Source organism: Cavia porcellus, unplaced genomic scaffold (assembly GCF_034190915.1).
Source record: "Cavia porcellus strain 051 isolate PalLab524CR breed Dunkin Hartley unplaced genomic scaffold, mCavPor4.1 scaffold_1, whole genome shotgun sequence".
Lineage (NCBI taxonomy): Eukaryota > Metazoa > Chordata > Mammalia > Rodentia > Caviidae > Cavia > Cavia porcellus.
The window spans coordinates 72,723,625-72,741,342 of NW_026947484.1; the positions used below are offsets into that span (position 1 = coordinate 72,723,625).

General features: G+C 37.1%; 1 protein-coding gene and 1 non-coding gene across 2 annotated transcripts in view; one reads left to right on the forward strand and one right to left on the reverse strand.

Annotated features, from left to right (window-relative positions):
• CUNH9orf85 (chromosome unknown C9orf85 homolog) overlaps positions 1 to 17,718 on the reverse strand; it is a 48,413-nt gene that overhangs the window by 17,245 nt on the left and 13,450 nt on the right. The window lies entirely within an intron of this gene.
• On the forward strand, positions 9,379 to 9,514 carry LOC111757534 (small nucleolar RNA SNORA2/SNORA34 family). The gene has a single exon (XR_002791858.2). It is a non-coding gene; the product is annotated as a small nucleolar RNA SNORA2/SNORA34 family (small nucleolar RNA).

The window sequence follows — 17,718 nt, forward strand, 5'->3', positions numbered from 1 at the left end:
GACTGGCATGACTACAAAATTAAATTTGATTTCCGTGTGTTAAGAAGAGTGAGGGAGAGGATGAGAATAAGAGCATTTTCACTTAAAAGAAAGGGAAGTGTGTACTTTATCACAATTTAACAAACTGGAAACGAATCCAGTAATGTGAGCAAAGAAAAATAAATCCTAGGGCAGGAATTGTTCCTCCAGGGCAAAGGGCATGGCGACCTTAGCCTGTGTTTATGACTAACCTGATTCTGGCAATTTCAGTGTATTTGTCATAGCAGATCACAGGTAAGGGTGAGATTTCAGTATGCCCAGATATGAAATTTTTTTTTTTTTTTGTCTTTTTCGTTTTTATCGGTACCAAGGATTGAACTCACGACTGCCTGCTTGCAAGGCAGGCGCTTATGCCGCTGAGCTAAATCTCCAGCCCTGATATGAAATAATTTTATAAATAGAAAAGTCTTTCAAGGATAATTTAACAACTATTTTCCAGATTTTTTAGGGGGAAAAAGTTTAGAGTCCACTGAACTTAGAAGTCAGCTAAAGAAAACCTTACTTATTATGTGGATACTTTAAAAGGTAGAATAAACTTAAGTATATCTGGACGGTTTACCCATCATTGTATTTTAGAGTCAGTGATGCTGTTCCTGCCATCCTCACACTGTTGTCAGAAGCCCCTCTCTTGTAATATAAAACCGCAATCCAAACCCAATGAAGACTGTAACTTCCTAGAAGGCAGCGAAGGGGAATTACATGTATTTCAACATGCTGCTGCTAAAAAACATTTCATAAATAAGGCTATCATTTAACTGAAGGATGGTACTGCTTTGAGGGAACAAATCTGAATAGTATTCAAAAACTACTAATGTAACTTTTCTGTGGGACTTATATATAATTCTTTAAGAAATGTTAAAAATAAAACAACTACAGATGTTATATTTTACTTCCTTTTATTAAAAACAATAAATAAAAGAATGAAATTCTCAGGGGCTGGGTATTTAGCTCAGTGGCTTAAGTGCCTGCCTTGCAAGTATGCAGTCATGAGTTCGCTTCTTGGTAACACCCCCCCCCCCAAAAAAAAGAATGAAATTCTCAAAGGAAAATGGCAAAGTCACCTGCTGTTGGGTGTGGTCTGTGCCCCACTCTAGTCTTCCCCTTAAAAAAAAGGATTTCCCTCCTGCAGGGCATGGTGGTGCGGGTCTGTAATCCCAGGGCTTGGGAGGCTGAGGCAGGAGGATGGCCAAGAGCTTGAGGCCATCCTGGACTACATAGTGAATCTGAGGCCAGCCGGAACTACTGAACACAGTGAGACCCTGTCCCAATGGGGCCCCACTCCTGCCTGCCCTGCCCCGGAGAATTTTACTCTAATAAATGTGCTACTCCTGAAGAAAGGAACTTGTATACATTATTTAATTACACTTAAAAGTGTAGACTTTTTAACTTTATAGAAACATTTCCCTTTTCTTGCAAATACAATTCCTAGTCTTGAAAATGTCTTTAGGTTGTGTATTTGAAATTATGAACCATTTTTTTTCTTTTTGGTTCTCAGAATTGAACCCAACATTTTGCTTACACAAAAAGAACGACCAACAAGCTATACCACGTGCCCTACATTGTTTTCAATCCTTCGAACACCGTTGGACATAAAGCATCTTATAAAATAAAATTTTAAAAAAGCAGGGAGGAAAAGGATGGAAAACTAGGGCCGGGCACGGAGTCATCAGGCAGACACAGGGAGGCGCACCTGCTGGAGAGGGCTTCCCAGCAGTGGGCAAGCAACCCAGCGTCTGGAATGGTTTCTGCGGGGGCAGCGCAGCTCCAGCTTTCCCCAAAAAGATATCATACAATCCAGTCCACAAAATTCTCTAAAACACACCCTACAACACAAAACATTTCACAGAAAAGTTTCCATAGTTCTCAGTGTAAGCTCGTTATCATGCCCAGAATGCAGGAGAAAAGAAGTTCTGAAGAATGCCGTGCAGGCACAGATCCCCAGTGGTCACAGATCCCCAGAGGAACATGCTGCGTGTGATAAGGCCATCTTTAATAAATACTATTTTTCCCCACTGCATGCTAAGAACTTTTACCCTATTATGAAAAATGTCTAACTTGCAGAAAAGCCATACACACTAGGTCGAGACAATCATTAACAGTTGACCTATTCGCCTTTTCCATGTGTGTACACTTAAAATAAGCGAAGGACATAAGACATTTCATCTCTTCTTACTCATCATGTCTTAGAAATATTTTTTCTCAGGGGCTGGGGATTTAGCTCAGCGGCATAAGCACCTGCCTTGCAAGCAGGCGGTCATGAGTTTGATCCCCGGTACCGATAAAAAGGAAAAAGACAAAAACAATGTAAGAAATATTCTTTCTCCTATTTAACCACACTGGTCCAATCCTAAGAAAACTGAAAAGTCAGTATGTAACATCAGTCAGAGTGGCCAGTGTTTACTGAAATTTCCTAAGTGTTTCAGAGCTGTTCCCCCATCCCAACCCTTATCACCAGGATTAAATCAGTACTCAAGTACTACTGGCTGTTACATCGCTCTTGATTTAGAGGTGTCTCTCCCATCTCTTATTACACAGTCGTTTATGAAAACGACCTAGCCAAGTTAGATCCTTGAGAATGTCCCATATCCCAGGTTTGTCTGGTTGTTTTCTCATACTAAAATATAACTGTTTTCCTTCCTATGTTTTCTGTAAGTTAGAGATTTAAAGGCTTGCCTGCATCCAGGTTAGATATTTTTTGATCAGAAGAGTGCATAGTTGTTAATTTTTGCTGCTTTCTACTTTATACTACTCATGTCAGAAGGTAATATAAAGTCTAGTTCTCACTAGTCAGCAGTGCTGAAGTTGAGTGATCAGGGCTTGCAAGGGAAACAATTTAATACAGGACACATAATTTACAGGATAATTTTACAATATTCATCCAAAGAATCAAATGTAAAAGAGTGCCGGAGACTGGTCCATACACTCAAAACTCAAAGAACCCAGCCGAGGACCTGGATCCCACCGCAACGTCCTATATCAATCCAGCTGGACGTATAGAACTCACAACGATGTCTCATGCAAGCGTATTTTAAGGATCTGCACTGGGAAGGCCCAAAGGCCAGGAGTGGAAGTTAGAAAGTCTGTGTCAGTGGGATGGAGGACCTGTACCTGCAGGCTAGGGACCAGTACTGGAGCCAGAAAGCAACACTCAAAGGATGGAACAGAGCTCCCTCATAAAGAACCACAGCCAAGGTCAGGGAAGACGGGATCACAGCTTCTCAAATGGTAACAGCCAAGTTCATGTCAGGAAAGCCAAAATTACTAATGGTAATTTTGCATTCCCAATAACCACGGATGAAGACCTAGTTTTCCAAATGCCTTCCAGACACCTGAAATTGTAAGTTTTTTTTTGTTTTTGCTTTAGCTATTTGAAAAGAATGGGGGCTGGGGATTTAGCTCAGTGGCATAAGCGCCTGCCTTGCAAGCAGGCAGTCGTGAGTTCGATCCCCGGTACCGTTAAAAAGGAAAAAGACAAAAAAAAAAAAAAAAAAAAAAAAAGAAAGAAAGAAAAAAAAAAGAAAACAAAAAAGAAAAGAATGGTAGTATTCTTATTAGGATTTTAATTTATATTTTCATATCTTCTTATGTGCATATTTACTTCAGTACATTTCTTTAGTACAGTGTTTAAATATTTGGTTCATTTTTAACATTTATTTTTTATTAGGACATGTTTGAAGTCCATAATGCATACATACCTTGTGTGGAATTGTACATGAAACATAACGCATTTTAATTCCGTTTTTCTTTCCCTTCCCTTCCCCTCTCCCTCCATCCATCTCTTGATCGCCTTCTTATCTGAGGAAGATTGCTCTCCCATTTCTGATATCGGCCTTTTATTTTGGTCTTTATACTTTATACGCTTGTGTATCAGACTTATTTCACTTTACATTAGGACCTCATCCATTTCCCTGCAGATGACTCAAGTCTACCCTTCGTTATGGCAGAGAGGTGCTCCACTACATGTAAACACCATGTTTTCTTTACCCACTCATCTGCAGACAGACCGCAGGTAGCTTCCAAGACTTAACTATTATCAACTGTGGTACTGTAAACATGGGTGTGCATGTACCACGGTAATAGGATGTTGTTAACCCTTCTGAGAAGGTTACTAAATGGATCAAACGGTATTTCTAGTTTTAGTTTTTTTTTCCCTACTTATTAAGACATGAGAATTCTGTACATATTCTGGATAACACCACTTTATCAGACTTTTTTTTTTGCTACTGGGAATTGAACTCATGACCTCGTGTTTGCCAGGCAGACGCTGACAACACTGAGCTAAATTCCCAGCCCCGCTTTATCAGATAGGTGCCTTGTTCTGTGCTTTTATTTTCATTATCTTTATACTGTTTTCCTAAGAGCAGAACATTTCAATTTTAATAAGTACTTTGGCAACTTTATCTTTTATGAATCATATTTTTTGTGTGTAAAATCTAAGAAACCGTTAAAGAATAGTGAAGTCTTTTTCACTTACACTTTCTTCTGAAAGTTTAGTAATTTTAAGTTTTATATTTAATCTCATACATTTGGAATTAACTTTTGTACTGGCAGTTATTTTTCAATTACATATGGGTATCCAGTTGTTCCACCACCACTGAATTTTTTTTGTACTTTAGTCAAAAGTTAAGTATGTGCAGCATCTATTTCTAGACATAATATTACGCATTAATCTATGTGACTACTGTTTCCCTAATACCACCAGTTCTGAAATCAGTGAGTTAATTTTTTTCTTATAAAAATTGTTTAACTATTCTAATTGATTTTTTGTATAATTTTACAATCTGTTTATGCCAACCAGCTTATGATTTTAAGTAGGATTACATTAATCAATGGTATACTGTATTTACACAATGTCCTTATGACAAGACTTTATCACTTTTGTAGATGAAAAATGTTTTAATTGATCTACTTTACAGATTTAATTCTTGAGTATTTACATATAAGCATTTACATTGTAAAAAGTTAATAAAAATAAAGGAAAAAAGTTCTATCACTTGGAGATACTTGTGTTTTCTAGCATTTCAAGAGTGCTACTTACATAAATTTGTGTTTCCTTACATGTTGCTTTGTAACTTTTATCATTAATTTTTCCATATTAATATGTATGCCTTTAAAGCATGTTGGCACTGACTGCATTATATTTACTCAGAGAAATAATTTAATCAATTTCCTATTAAGTACTTTGACTATTTCTAACTTCTGACTGAATATATATATCCCCATTTCGTACCAGGATCAAACTCATGACTTTGCAGCTTGCCAGTGAGCTAAATCCTCAGTCCTTATATTTTTCTTTTGTTATACTAGGGATTAAACCCAGGGTTTTCCCAGCCCTCTTTTAAAAATTTTGTTTAATTTTGAGACGGGATCTCACTAAATTCCTTGAACTGGGCTTGAACTTTTGTTCCTTCTGTCTTGGCCCCACAGAGTTCCAGGATTACATTTGTGGTTGCTATTCTGATAAAGTAGACAAGGCCCAAATCTGTACACATTGAACAACTCAAGTGCATTGTAGCCCCCAACCCCGACCCCAAGAAAGACCAAATTTGGATGAGCGTGGCTTATTATTTGGATAGTGAAATAAATATCTTCAAGTATTTTCTATCAAAATATACTTTGCTTTTTGATCCTGGCCATGCCACCACCACCATCATCATTTTGAAGATTGGAACTATATTTAGATTTTGAATTGTGTTCTTGTCCCTTTTTATTGTTTGAGACAGAGTCTCGCTAAACCACTAAGTTGGCCAGGTTGGGCTCAAACTTGCATACTCTTCCCCGAGTGCTGGAATTACAGGTGTGTGCCACCATGCCCAGTAATTAGTATTTTTAAAAGAATAAAAGACACTGCCATTCTCCTTTTCAAATAGGAAATTTTAAGAATCCTTGATAAAACCAATTTACTATCTAGGATACTGACTTTTACTTAAAATTTTGAATCTCTGAATCTTTTTTTAATGTGATAACAAGACACTCAGCATCTACTACCATCAGAAATACATTATTTGGATAACTTACTGAGTTTTACTATTTTATGTGTTTTACTGTTTCTGGAAATGAGAGAATCATATTTATAGCCCAGAAATACTTTTGAAATGAGTTCTAGTAGTAAAATTGTTTTTACTGTGATCTAGAGAAAAAAATGTAAAATCCAAGTTATTGTAAATTTACCATTTCAGAAAATTAATACAGTATTTTTACTCAGAGATTAGCTATCAACATTTTAAGAATTCATTCAAAGAGGATCAGTCAAATCTCTATCAAATAAAACATTACACTAGTATTCTAAAATATTTGATATGCATATATATCAGATATATAAACATTTGGGATTTTAATGTTTAAAATTTTAAATAAAAACTATCTTAGGCACAAAGGAGATATAACTCTTCTGTGATATAAAATAGCTAATTTTCTTCCCTGAAGTCTAGTCCTTCTTTCTCTCATTCTTTCTAAATTCATAAGACTTAGTAACAAGCAGATAAGTAAAAATATGAACTAGGAATACTCAAAACGTTTCTCTTGTTCAATGTATTTACAACATAAATTTTTTCCAAAAATTAACAAATAATATTTGATTTCTTCCTCCCCTTTCTCTGCAACTGCTGGAATCCTTAACAAATGACATCTGCAACAATAAACAATCAGAGTTTCACCCCAAGACCGAATACAAAGTGAGTTCTGATCATCTAAAACAGAGGACTATTCTCTCAATAGCTCTCTCAATGTTGGTTGAGCTACCATCAGTTGCAAACTCTGTATATTTCAGCAGTCAAGCAAATGACCCATTTTCACTGACAAATTTAATACAGACACTTAAATGGAGCCACACCTGCCTAACAGGCAGAAGCATGCAGTGGCAGTATCTTCTGGCAGGACAGGAAACCTATTACAGCAATTTTATTTTCCAAAGTATAGTGTACGGGGGCGGGGCTGAGGAGAAAGCCCAGCAACTTGCACCTGAAAGGCAGGCTCCGTGCTGCTGAATGACAGTCCCAGCCCTACTCACTTGTAAAGAAAAATTAAAACAGTGCTGCAAGTATTTTAACAAAGAACTGTTTGTGAAGCTGGATTCTAGTAACTAAACGCTGCCCTGATAAATCTATTGCAGTTTTAAAAAGACTAGTTAGAGTCTGAACAAAGGACTCTATTGTGAAGATTTTAAAATCTCTCCATTTTGTTCCAATTTAGAAGCGTATGTTACAAATGGTGTAAAAAAAAAAAAAAAGGAGGTTATCTGTAGTGCTAAGGACCAAACATAGGGTCCTGCACATGCTAGGCAAGTACTATACCACCGAGTTACATTACGTCCCAGTCACAAAGTCTTTTTAAAAAAGGGTCCACAATGCAACACACAAAACATTCTAAGAAAAACACAGAAGGAATTATCTTTTGACAACAGGGGAAATTTTGTCTTACAATTATTGGGGACCACAAATTCACAATGGCTAATTTTGCTTATTTACCGATGGGATAAAAGGAAGGATTGGAATGATTGGTACCACCCATCTGAGATTTCCAATTGACTCTTCTAAGCATAAGAGCATCTACGCCTTCTTAAGTCAACTCAGGATTATACTCCGGGTTCATATTAGGTGCCCAACATGACCAGAACACATGACCTTTAAGTCACAACAACCACTATCAAGGTGCTGACAATCCACTGGATCTTACATGACCAAATTAAAGATAAGTAGAGCATTTTACTAATTATATAGCTGAGACACAATTAGCAAATAGAAATCTGTTGTACAAGGCTATTTGTCAAAGGTAACTATGGGGCAATCGCACATTTTATCCCATAGGTAAATATGCAAAACTAGCCATTGTGAATTTGTGGTCCCCGACATACAGTAATTAAAACATGAGTATTTTATTTTTTTTCAAGAAAGACAAAACAAAATAGAAAACGGGCAGAAACAGTACATACTTTCAAAGAAATAAACAGTAATAAATCACTAGCTGATGTATACATTATTGTCCTATAAATAGTTGTTCAAGGTATACAAGTGGAACTTATAAATGGGAATTCAACCAGGGAGACTGCAAACAGTTCTGTTCAACTATCCAACAAAAACTAAGTATTATGGCTATCAATCCTATACACTTAGACATGTACGCATTTATCCATATCTTCAATTATGTTAAGACCTAACACAACTTATTAGATTAAAATCCTTCTGAACAAAGATTAATAATATTGCTGGATTTCACATCATAACACTCCGGAATCAGGATTGGGTACTGCAGTGCCACTTTCTTTCCTTCAAAGTTTTTGTTCATTTCATCATGTGTCATCAGATCAGTTCTCATAAACTGTTTATAGGTTTTATGTAAACATGAGTCTTAACATGTATTTCTATCCTTTCTATATTAGAGGGAGAAACAGAGCAAAGCAGAACAGAACTAAACTTTTTCCTATAGACATATAAAACTAAAGAGTTTAGTCTAGATACATTTAAAGATAAACACTGATAAGAAAGGATTTACTTGTTATTTTGTTGCTTTCCATATGTTTTATAGTTTTGCTTTTGTACCTCATTCTGTCTTCTGTTGTTTTACTGATTTTTACAGTAAAATGTCTAAATTCATCTTTTGCTTCCCTCCCACCCCCAGCATGGTGCTGGGGATCGGACCCAGGGCCTTGTGCATGTATACAAGAGATCTATCACTGAGTCACATCCATAGCCCTAGTAAACTGGCTAGATTCTTTTCTCACTTCTTTTTATGTATATTCTATAAGCTGTCTGCTTTCTGGTTGTCACAGGAATTGTATTTAACAATCTAAAGTTGTAACACTAATTTTGTAACAGCTTAATTTCAATAACATACAAGGGCTCTGTTCCTTTAAGATCCATCCTCACTTGTTTCAAATATTGAATGTTACAAAATTCTTTCTTTACACTGTTATGTCCAAAAACATAAAAAACGCTTTTTAATACATTTATCTTTAGATTATGTAGAAATCAAAATGGGTGGTATAAGCCAAAGTTACATTAACACCTTATACTATTCTCTAAATGTAGTTTCTTTTTTTTTTTTTTTTTTTCCTCGTACCGGGGATTTAACTCACTACTGTGCACTTGCAAGGCAGGCGCTTATGCCGCTGAGCTAAATCCCCAGCCCTAAATGTAGTTTCTTAAACAGAAAATAAAAATTAGTTGCATGCTGTTTTAAAACAATACTAGCTTTTATAATTGTCTATGAATTTATCTGTACTGAGATCTTTATTTCTCCATACAGATTGATTTATTACCTAATGTCCTTTAACATTTCTTGAACAGCAGGTCTAAAGATAACAAACTCCTTCAGTTTTTATATGAGAAAATATTTATCTTCCTGGCTCTGAATCAAGGCTGTTAGCTTCCTGACGCTGTTGGTTTCAAGTAGGAGCCTAAAGAGATATTTTCTATGATCTGTTGGCCATCTCAGAACTTGGGCAGTGAAATGGTCAATTCATTAGAAAGAAAGTTTGAAGCAACCCCTTCCCCCATGGTGAGCGGCTGTGAGTGTGGCAGGTTGTGGCGGGCCAGGACGGGAGCCACAAGCGTTCACTGGGACCCAAGCCATGCTGGGACCTGGAGCGCAGGGAAACCAAGCACCCCTCCCTCTCTGCCTGTTTTGTATTGTTGAACTTCAATATACATGAAATATGGTTAGCTATTTTGAAGAGAATGAGAGACTCTATAACAGCCATTAGTGACTTCACTATTGTCTGGTTTTGAAGACCTAAAATACCTTCCTTATTCTGTTTGGATCAGTTTTATACCATGTTGGGTTTTTTTTTTTTTTTGTCTTTTTCCTTTTTATCGGTACCAAGGATTGAACTCACGACTGCCTGCTTACAAGGAAGGCGTTTACGCCGCTGAGCTAAATCCTCAGCCCCTACCATGTTGTTTTGTATGATTTCACTGTATGTGAAGACAGGGACAACTATTTGGAAGAAAACAAGAGACAATTTGATAGATAGTGAAGATCTTAGGTCATTTAGCTTGGAATGTATATCTCTTACATTGCTTTCTTCTGTCCTATTTTGTTCTGTTTAATTTTACTCCCTTTAAAAAAATAAAATATTTATCTTCTACTTTTGATGTGCAGTTTTGGCAGATTTAAGATTGCTGGTTGACAGTTTTTTCTGCAAATTTTAAATGTATCAGCCCACTGCCAACTGCCCACCAAGTTTTTAATAAGAAAACTCTAACTGAGGATCACTTGGATGTGACAAGTCATTTCTTTCTTGCTGCTTTAAAGACTTTCTATGTTGGTTTTTGTCTTAGTCATTTTCTTGTCACTGGACACAACACCTGACACAATTTTAAAAAGGAGAAGTCATTTTGGCTCACAGTTTCAGCCCATGGTTGCTGGCTACAGTGAAAGTGATGCATAGTAGAATGGCATGGTAGAGAGAAGCTATTCATGTCATGGAGGCTGGGAAGAGAGAGAGAAGGGAAGAGCAGGGAGGGAGATAACCCGTTCAGGTCATGATCTAGTGAACCACCTCTCCCAACCACATTTATCTATATGTGGCTTAATCCACAGATGTGCATAGCACCCCCATGACGCAATAGCCTTCCACAAACCACATGTTTGAGCACATGAGGATCAGACGACATTCTAGATCACCATAGTTTCTGTCTGACTGTAATGTGTCTCAGTGCGAATTTTTCTTTCTCTCTTTTTGGCATAGGAGATCGAACTTACAACCCTGCAGTTGCCAGCGGCTGTGAGTGTGGCAGACACTGTGCTGCTGAGCTTTTCCTCAATTTTTTTTCTTTTCATTCCTTATACCCCTTCATTTCGATTTTCTTTTCTTTCCTTTACATGAACTTTTTTTTTGTCTTTTTCGTTTTTATCGGTACCAGGGATCGAACTCACGACCGCACACTTGCAAGGAAGGCGCTTATGCCGCTGAGCTAAATCCCCAGCCCCTTTTCTTTCCTTTACATTTTCTTCCTTCCAAAACGGTCTCTTAATCCGTCTAGTGAATTTTTCACATCAGTTACTGTACTTTTCTGTTCCAAAGTTTCTTTTGAAGTTTTTAGTGATCAGTAAACATCTTTACTGATGTTTCTGTCATGTTCAAACATCACTTTCTTGACTTTCTTCACATCTTTCTTTAGTTCTTTTGTAAGTTGCTTTAAACACCTTGTTTAATCTACAATCGCCTCTTTTTCAAAGTTAATTTGTACTGATTTTCTTTTTTCCTTTGAGAGGACCATGTACTCTTTTTTCTTTATATACCTTGGGCTTTTATTTACTGAAAACTGGACATTTGAATCTAATCAGACAATTTTTCTGAAAGTCTGATTTTCTCTTTCCTTTGGGGTTTGCTTGCCTTTTAAACTAATGATGTCATTCTGCCAATAATAAGCCTGAGGTATAAACTAAGAGCTTATCAAATTTTCTGTACTTGCAACTTCTCTGAGCACATGCAGTGACTTTCTAAATTCCTCCATATATATATTTGCTTTTGAATGTCCACTTGCAGTATCTGATTCCCAAAGGGGAAAAAGGAGAAACATAAGGTTTTGGTTCTGTAGGTCCCCTACGTATCACTTCAGCCAGAGGAGAAAGGGGCTAGCATACAATTCAGTACAGAATGAGTGTGGATCTGTACAAAGTGCTAAAACGGACAAAAGTGTGTGTATGAAGTCCCTGAATTCAGACATTATTTTGCAATCTTAGAGTACGATATACAGACCACCTGATTTCTGGACTTTCTCACCATCAGAAAAACAGAATTTATATCAGTAATTTCTTTCCTTTTTTCCTATTCCTTAAATTTCATTAAATCTAAACATATTGAAGGGTGAAAAACTGTTTCTTTTTTACTCTTTCCTGTCTATAAATCCTGTCCTAAGCAATAAGATCAAAAGTCTGATCAAATCTCAGTTAAGACATGTAAAATCAGGAACCTGATAGAAAACATGGGTAATACCCAAATAAGTAATTCTTGGGGGATCTACTTCTGTTGTTCACATGCCCCTGTCCTCATCAGAGACAGAAAATGGTATAGCTGAACGAATAGGACAGTAATGAATAGCAGAGGGAAGGAAAAGGAGAGATCCTGACACATCTTTCAACAGAGGACATCAAAATTAAAGGTGCTATGTGTAGCATGTGTGTGCGTATGTACCTTATCCAAGATCTACTACACTTTTGCAACTCTTTCTTGGTTATGTTCCTGGTCAATGTTTTTCTATAAAAGTCTGCAAGTAATTTCACATGCATGACATATGGTTGTACTTGGGTCAGATATCTTAGGGAACAGTTGCTAACAGTTTATTAATAAACAAGTCTTTTTGGTTATAAAAATCACAGCAACCTAATAATTTGTACATAAGGCTGCTACCATAAATCTATGAACCACACATATAATCCTTTATAAAAATTCTCCCTGCTGTTTTTACAACATTCTTGTGGTTAGGGTAGACATAATTAGCCTCAATTTGCCGATGAGAAACCTGAGGCTCAGAGAATTAAGAGATTTGCTTGAGGTCACAGAATTAATGAGGAGCAGCACAGGAGAACCATAAAGATGCTTCTTAGAGTAGGGCATGCTATTAAATTACAAGTGGAAAGTGTTCCTGTGTAGCTTTGTTTTCTAAATATTAAAAATAGAGCAAAAGAAAATAGTGTGAGACAAAGCTTATTCCAGTTCTATACAGTGCATATTTCAATTTGTATAGTGTTATGATTTATTCTAATACTTGTACATCAACTGCTTTGCCAATAAGGGCTCGACTTGCTGATTTGTCCCTAAGGTAATCTTTTTTGTGTGTGTGTCTTTTTGAGACAAGGTCTTGCTATGTAGTTCAGGTTGGCCTTGGGCTCACTTTGCAGCATAGGCTGGTCCCTAAGGTAACTGTTACAATATACAGTTTATCATTTGTTTAAAAAGCACAAGACAAACCACAGTGTTAGAAAACATCATTTACAGAAGAAAATATTATTTGTTAAACAGTGTTCTAAGAGAGAAGACTTTACTTTTCTATCACCTTCTCAGATTTTTCAGCGCCCTCAGAGCTAAACAATAAAAGGTAACTAAATGGTGAGCAATACAGGCCAACCTGTGTACAATTCAACTGGAATGTGAAAAGCCCTCCTCTGGCAGCAAATGCATGATGTCATCAGCTACACACACATTTTATAACCACTCATTTGAAGCTAGTCATAATGTGAGATCTTGTCTAACTGGTAAGGTACGCCCCAAGTCAGTGATCTTAAAAGAGAGAAATTACTGATCTTCTTTAACATATATTAAATTAAAAAAATTCCTTTCGTCCTAAGAAGATATTTTAGGAATTCGTGGATTTAACTCTTACCAGCATAACTGGTAATATCCAAAACCAATTTTATCTTTTTTTTTTTTTTTTTTTGTCTTTTTCCTTTTTACCGGTACCAGGGATTGAACTCATGACTACCTGCTTGCAAGGCAGGTGCTTATGCTGCTGAGCTAAATCCCCAGCCCCACCAATTTTATCTTTTAAAAATAAATCTGTATTTTAAGTTATTTGGGGTCTGGTGTCAGAAGATAATTATCACCTAGAACGTAGTTAGCTTCTGTGAGGAGAGCTACCTCACTCTGGCCGTAGCAGTGTGTCATAAAAACAATCTACACTGATAATGGAATCAGAAGTCAGGTCACATGAGGAAAACCTGTGGTTGTACCACAATTGATTTAGTTTGAAGCTCAGTTTTTATATATGACTAACAACCTTCAATTGTGAGCCTTTTCTCATTTTTGAAAGAGAAATAGCAAAAAGATGATTCTGATGATGAGAATATAAACTACAATGAGATAAAATTAAAATATATTTGAGTGAAATATGCAAACCACCTGTAACAAAATACAGTACTACAACATTTCATTTCTATGGCTTATCTAAAATCTAAATTTGTCCTGTAATCCTTCCTGTTTTATTCTCAAACATACCCTGCGTGGAGGAAAGAAAGTGTTGTTATTTGTTGTTATTCTGACTTACAGAATTGATGTAACTCACCCAAGGTTTTATAAAGCATGACTCAGTAAATTGGTCTTAACAGTCAAGAGTCTACTGTGTTGTTGTGACTCCAAGTTTAGGACTCTCTCCAACATATCCAACTATAAAAGTGTCACAGGTTCAAGTTAAACACATCCTGTGGCATGACCATCCCTCTGTTGCCTACAGGAACAACTCAAAAAGTATGAGCCAGTATATCCTTGGCACAATGCTAGGCGTCTCAAAGAGTTCAGAGATTCATGATGTGCAATCCTTTCTTTGTGGTGCTTAAAATCTAGTTGGAAATACAAAAGTAATAGACATACAGTACATCTGAAAAGCAAGCAAAGCACTCTTAAGAGTTAAACCAGTGTTTAGAATAAGAGATTAACTGGGTGGATTCTTAGAACTGGGCTTTCAGGAGGACTTTTAACAGAGGGGAAGTCATGACACACCCAGGCTAATGCACACCCTTGCAGATTGAAAGGCTGTATCATTTCATTGAACTCCAATCCCACAGGAGTAAGGTATCTCTACTGCTCACGACAAATTCGTAAAGGTGTGACACAGGGAAAAAGCATTTTGTGCTTTTCCATGACTATTGTTAATCCAAAATACATTGTTCTGAAAAAGTTTCAGATCAAAGTCTACAGTGATAACCTGTTTACAACAGCAACTCCTTTTCCTGCTGACCTTCCTTACATCGCTACAGCCAGATATTAAAACTAGAAAGGATTCAACCACAAGTTGAAACAAGAAAGATGCTATTTGTAGTTATTTACACAGGCTGTTTCAGCTTTCCTTGAAATGCATGCGACTTTCTATGAGACAAGCGTTAAGTGATTCAGAGAGTTGCTTTTAGGAGCGGAGAAATCCTCTGTTTAAATGCCAGGGTATCTGAACAAAGTCAGCCCCACCCCCTGGTAATTGGGTTTGAACCCAGGACCTTAACACTGAGCTACATTATCAGAACTTTAGTTTTGAGACCAGGTTTCTCTAATTTACTAAGCATCCTAGGCTGGCTCTCACTTGCTATCCTTCTGCCTTGGTTCCAGAACTCCTGGGTTACAAGTGTGCTCCACCAACTTGGGCTTACTTCAGCTACTTTTTTTAAAGTCAAAACTTTTTATCATAAGAAGTTCTTAGTGAAGCTGAGCATGGTGATGCAATCCCAAGCTACTTTGAAGGCTGACGCAGGAAAATTCCAAGTTTGAGGTTAGGCTGTACAAATTAGTAAAACCTTGTCTTAAAATAAATAGGGATAGGGTGTAGCTCAGTCACTGAGTGAGACTCTGATATCACAAGAGTGGGGGGGGGGGTGGAATCCTCAGTACTGGGGAAAAAAGAAAACAAAAAAACCAACCCTTAAATCCCCCAAAAAATCTCCCAGTAAAAAATTACTAGTTTGCTCACTATTGTTTCTTACACAGTGGTCTTGCTGTCCTGGCTGGACTATTACCACCGTGGGTATTTCATCTCCAGCTGCCTAGCACGGACACAAAGCAACAGCAGGCAGACTTTAAATTTTTCTTCTCTAAGGCATCTCTACCACCCCAACTAGGTTCTTGGGTCATCACTGCTTCTTCTACCACATGTCTTTTTATATTCTGGAATATAGTCCTTAAGTGTCATTTTCTTAAAAATTTTTAGTCTAGGGGGCTGGGGATTTAGCTCAGCGGCATAAGTGCCTGCCTTGCAAGCAGGCAGTTGTGAGTTCGATCCCCGGTATCGATAAAAAAAAATTTTTAGTTTAAATGATTTTTTAACTTTGATATTAAAGCTACAACTTAGCTCTATAAAGAATTCTAAGTTCAAAATATTTCCATGTAAGCATTTTGTAGACCTTACCTTATTTTTTTACAAGTATAACAAGTTTGATGCCTAGTAAGATAATGGTTGCTTTGTCTGTAATCTTTTTTCCTTTTGACCAGAAGCCAGTAAGAATTTCTATCACTAGAGGTCAAAACCATCACAATGACATGTGCACATAATTTTTTTCTTTGTGGTACTGGAGATTGAACCCTGGGTTTTTACTTTAAGCTACAGGCCTAGCCTTACCCTCTCCCTTATTTATTTTGAGAGGGTCTTATTAAAACTTGTTTTTTCCTGCCTCAGCCTCCCTGAGTGGTATGATTACAGGTACAGGCCACTGTGTCTGCTTAAGCAGTATCTTTTTCCACCACACTCCTGGAAACTACTCAATAGAACCCGTCTCTCTGAAGCGCTAAGGTTTTCTTCACCTTGGGAAAATGTTTCTCCTTTATTTTTTTTTTTTTTTTTTGTCTTTTTCCTTTTTATCGGTACTGGGGATCGAACTCATGACTGCCTGCTTGCAAGGCAGGCGCTTATGCCGCTGAGCTAAATCCCCAGCCTCTCTCCTTTATTTTTAAATTCTCTTTCCGTCACCTTTATTGTCTTCTGGATTTCCTTTAGACAGAGTGGCTTTCTTAGCTGGACCTTTCATATCTCAAATTCCTCTACCACTTTGGACAAGGTTTTAGGCAAATCTGTTACTTAATCTCCCAAATTACTAGAGTGATCTTTAAACTCACATTCAGCTCTCCCATTAAGAAGTTTACATTTCAAAAAAAAAAAGTTTACATTTCAGCAGTGACTGCTGTAGTTTTTAAGAAAAGCTAAGAGTTGTTTTTCAACATTCTGTTCCTGTTTCAGGAACTTTGAGAGCCTCAGAATCCTTAGATAGCAATCACGATTCCTTACGTTCACTTCAGCCTCTTGCATTACCTTTCTGACCTGTGCATGGGAAGTAAGGTTTCTTGTCACGTATCTCATGACTTTATTTTCTTTCTTTTTTTTTTTTTTAATTTTTTTTTGTCTTTTTTTTCATTTTTACCGGTACCGGGTATCGAACTCACGACCGCCTGCTTGCAAAGCTGGTACTTATGCCGCTGAGCTAAATCCCCAGCCCCCATGACTTTATTTTCTAAAAATATTCGTGCTTTTTAGCAGGCTACTCATATTCACAAATGAGGGCCTAGATCTACACTAGCCAACACAATACCCACAGACAGCTATAAAAGGAATTAAACTGAAATAAAATTAAAATCTAATCCCTCACTTACATTCACCACATTTCAAGTGCTCGGTAGGTACACACGCCTAGCAGTTACCATCCTGCATAGCACTGATAAGGACTACTTATCAGAGAGGTCTGCTGGACATTAATCAGCATGGAACGGATTACTGAGGCAGAGATGAAAATCACTACTGCTTTCGAAGTGCATTTATTTTGGGGGGAGTGGTTTTTTATGTAGAGGATCATGTCATCTGCAAATAACTGATCATTTCACTCCTTCCTTTCCTACCCATATTCCTTTTATTTCTTTTCCTTGCGTGATCACTATTGCTAATGGTTAGAGTACTAGGTTGAACAGGAGTGGTAAAAGTGGACACCGGTGTCTTGTTCCTGATTTTAAAGCAAAAGCGTTCGGTTTTTCCCCAGTTAATATGTTGTTGTCAGGCCGGGGATTTAGCTCAGTGCCACAAGAGCCTGCATTGCATGTGCAAGATTTGAGTTCGATCCCTGGTACAAAAAAAAAAAAAAAGATGTTGCCATTAGCTTTGTTATAATTGCCTGTTATCAGATTAAGATAAGGTCCTTCTATATCTATTTTCGGAACAGTTTTTATCATAAATGGGTGTTGGATTTTTATCAAAGGTTTTTTTCTGCATTTAT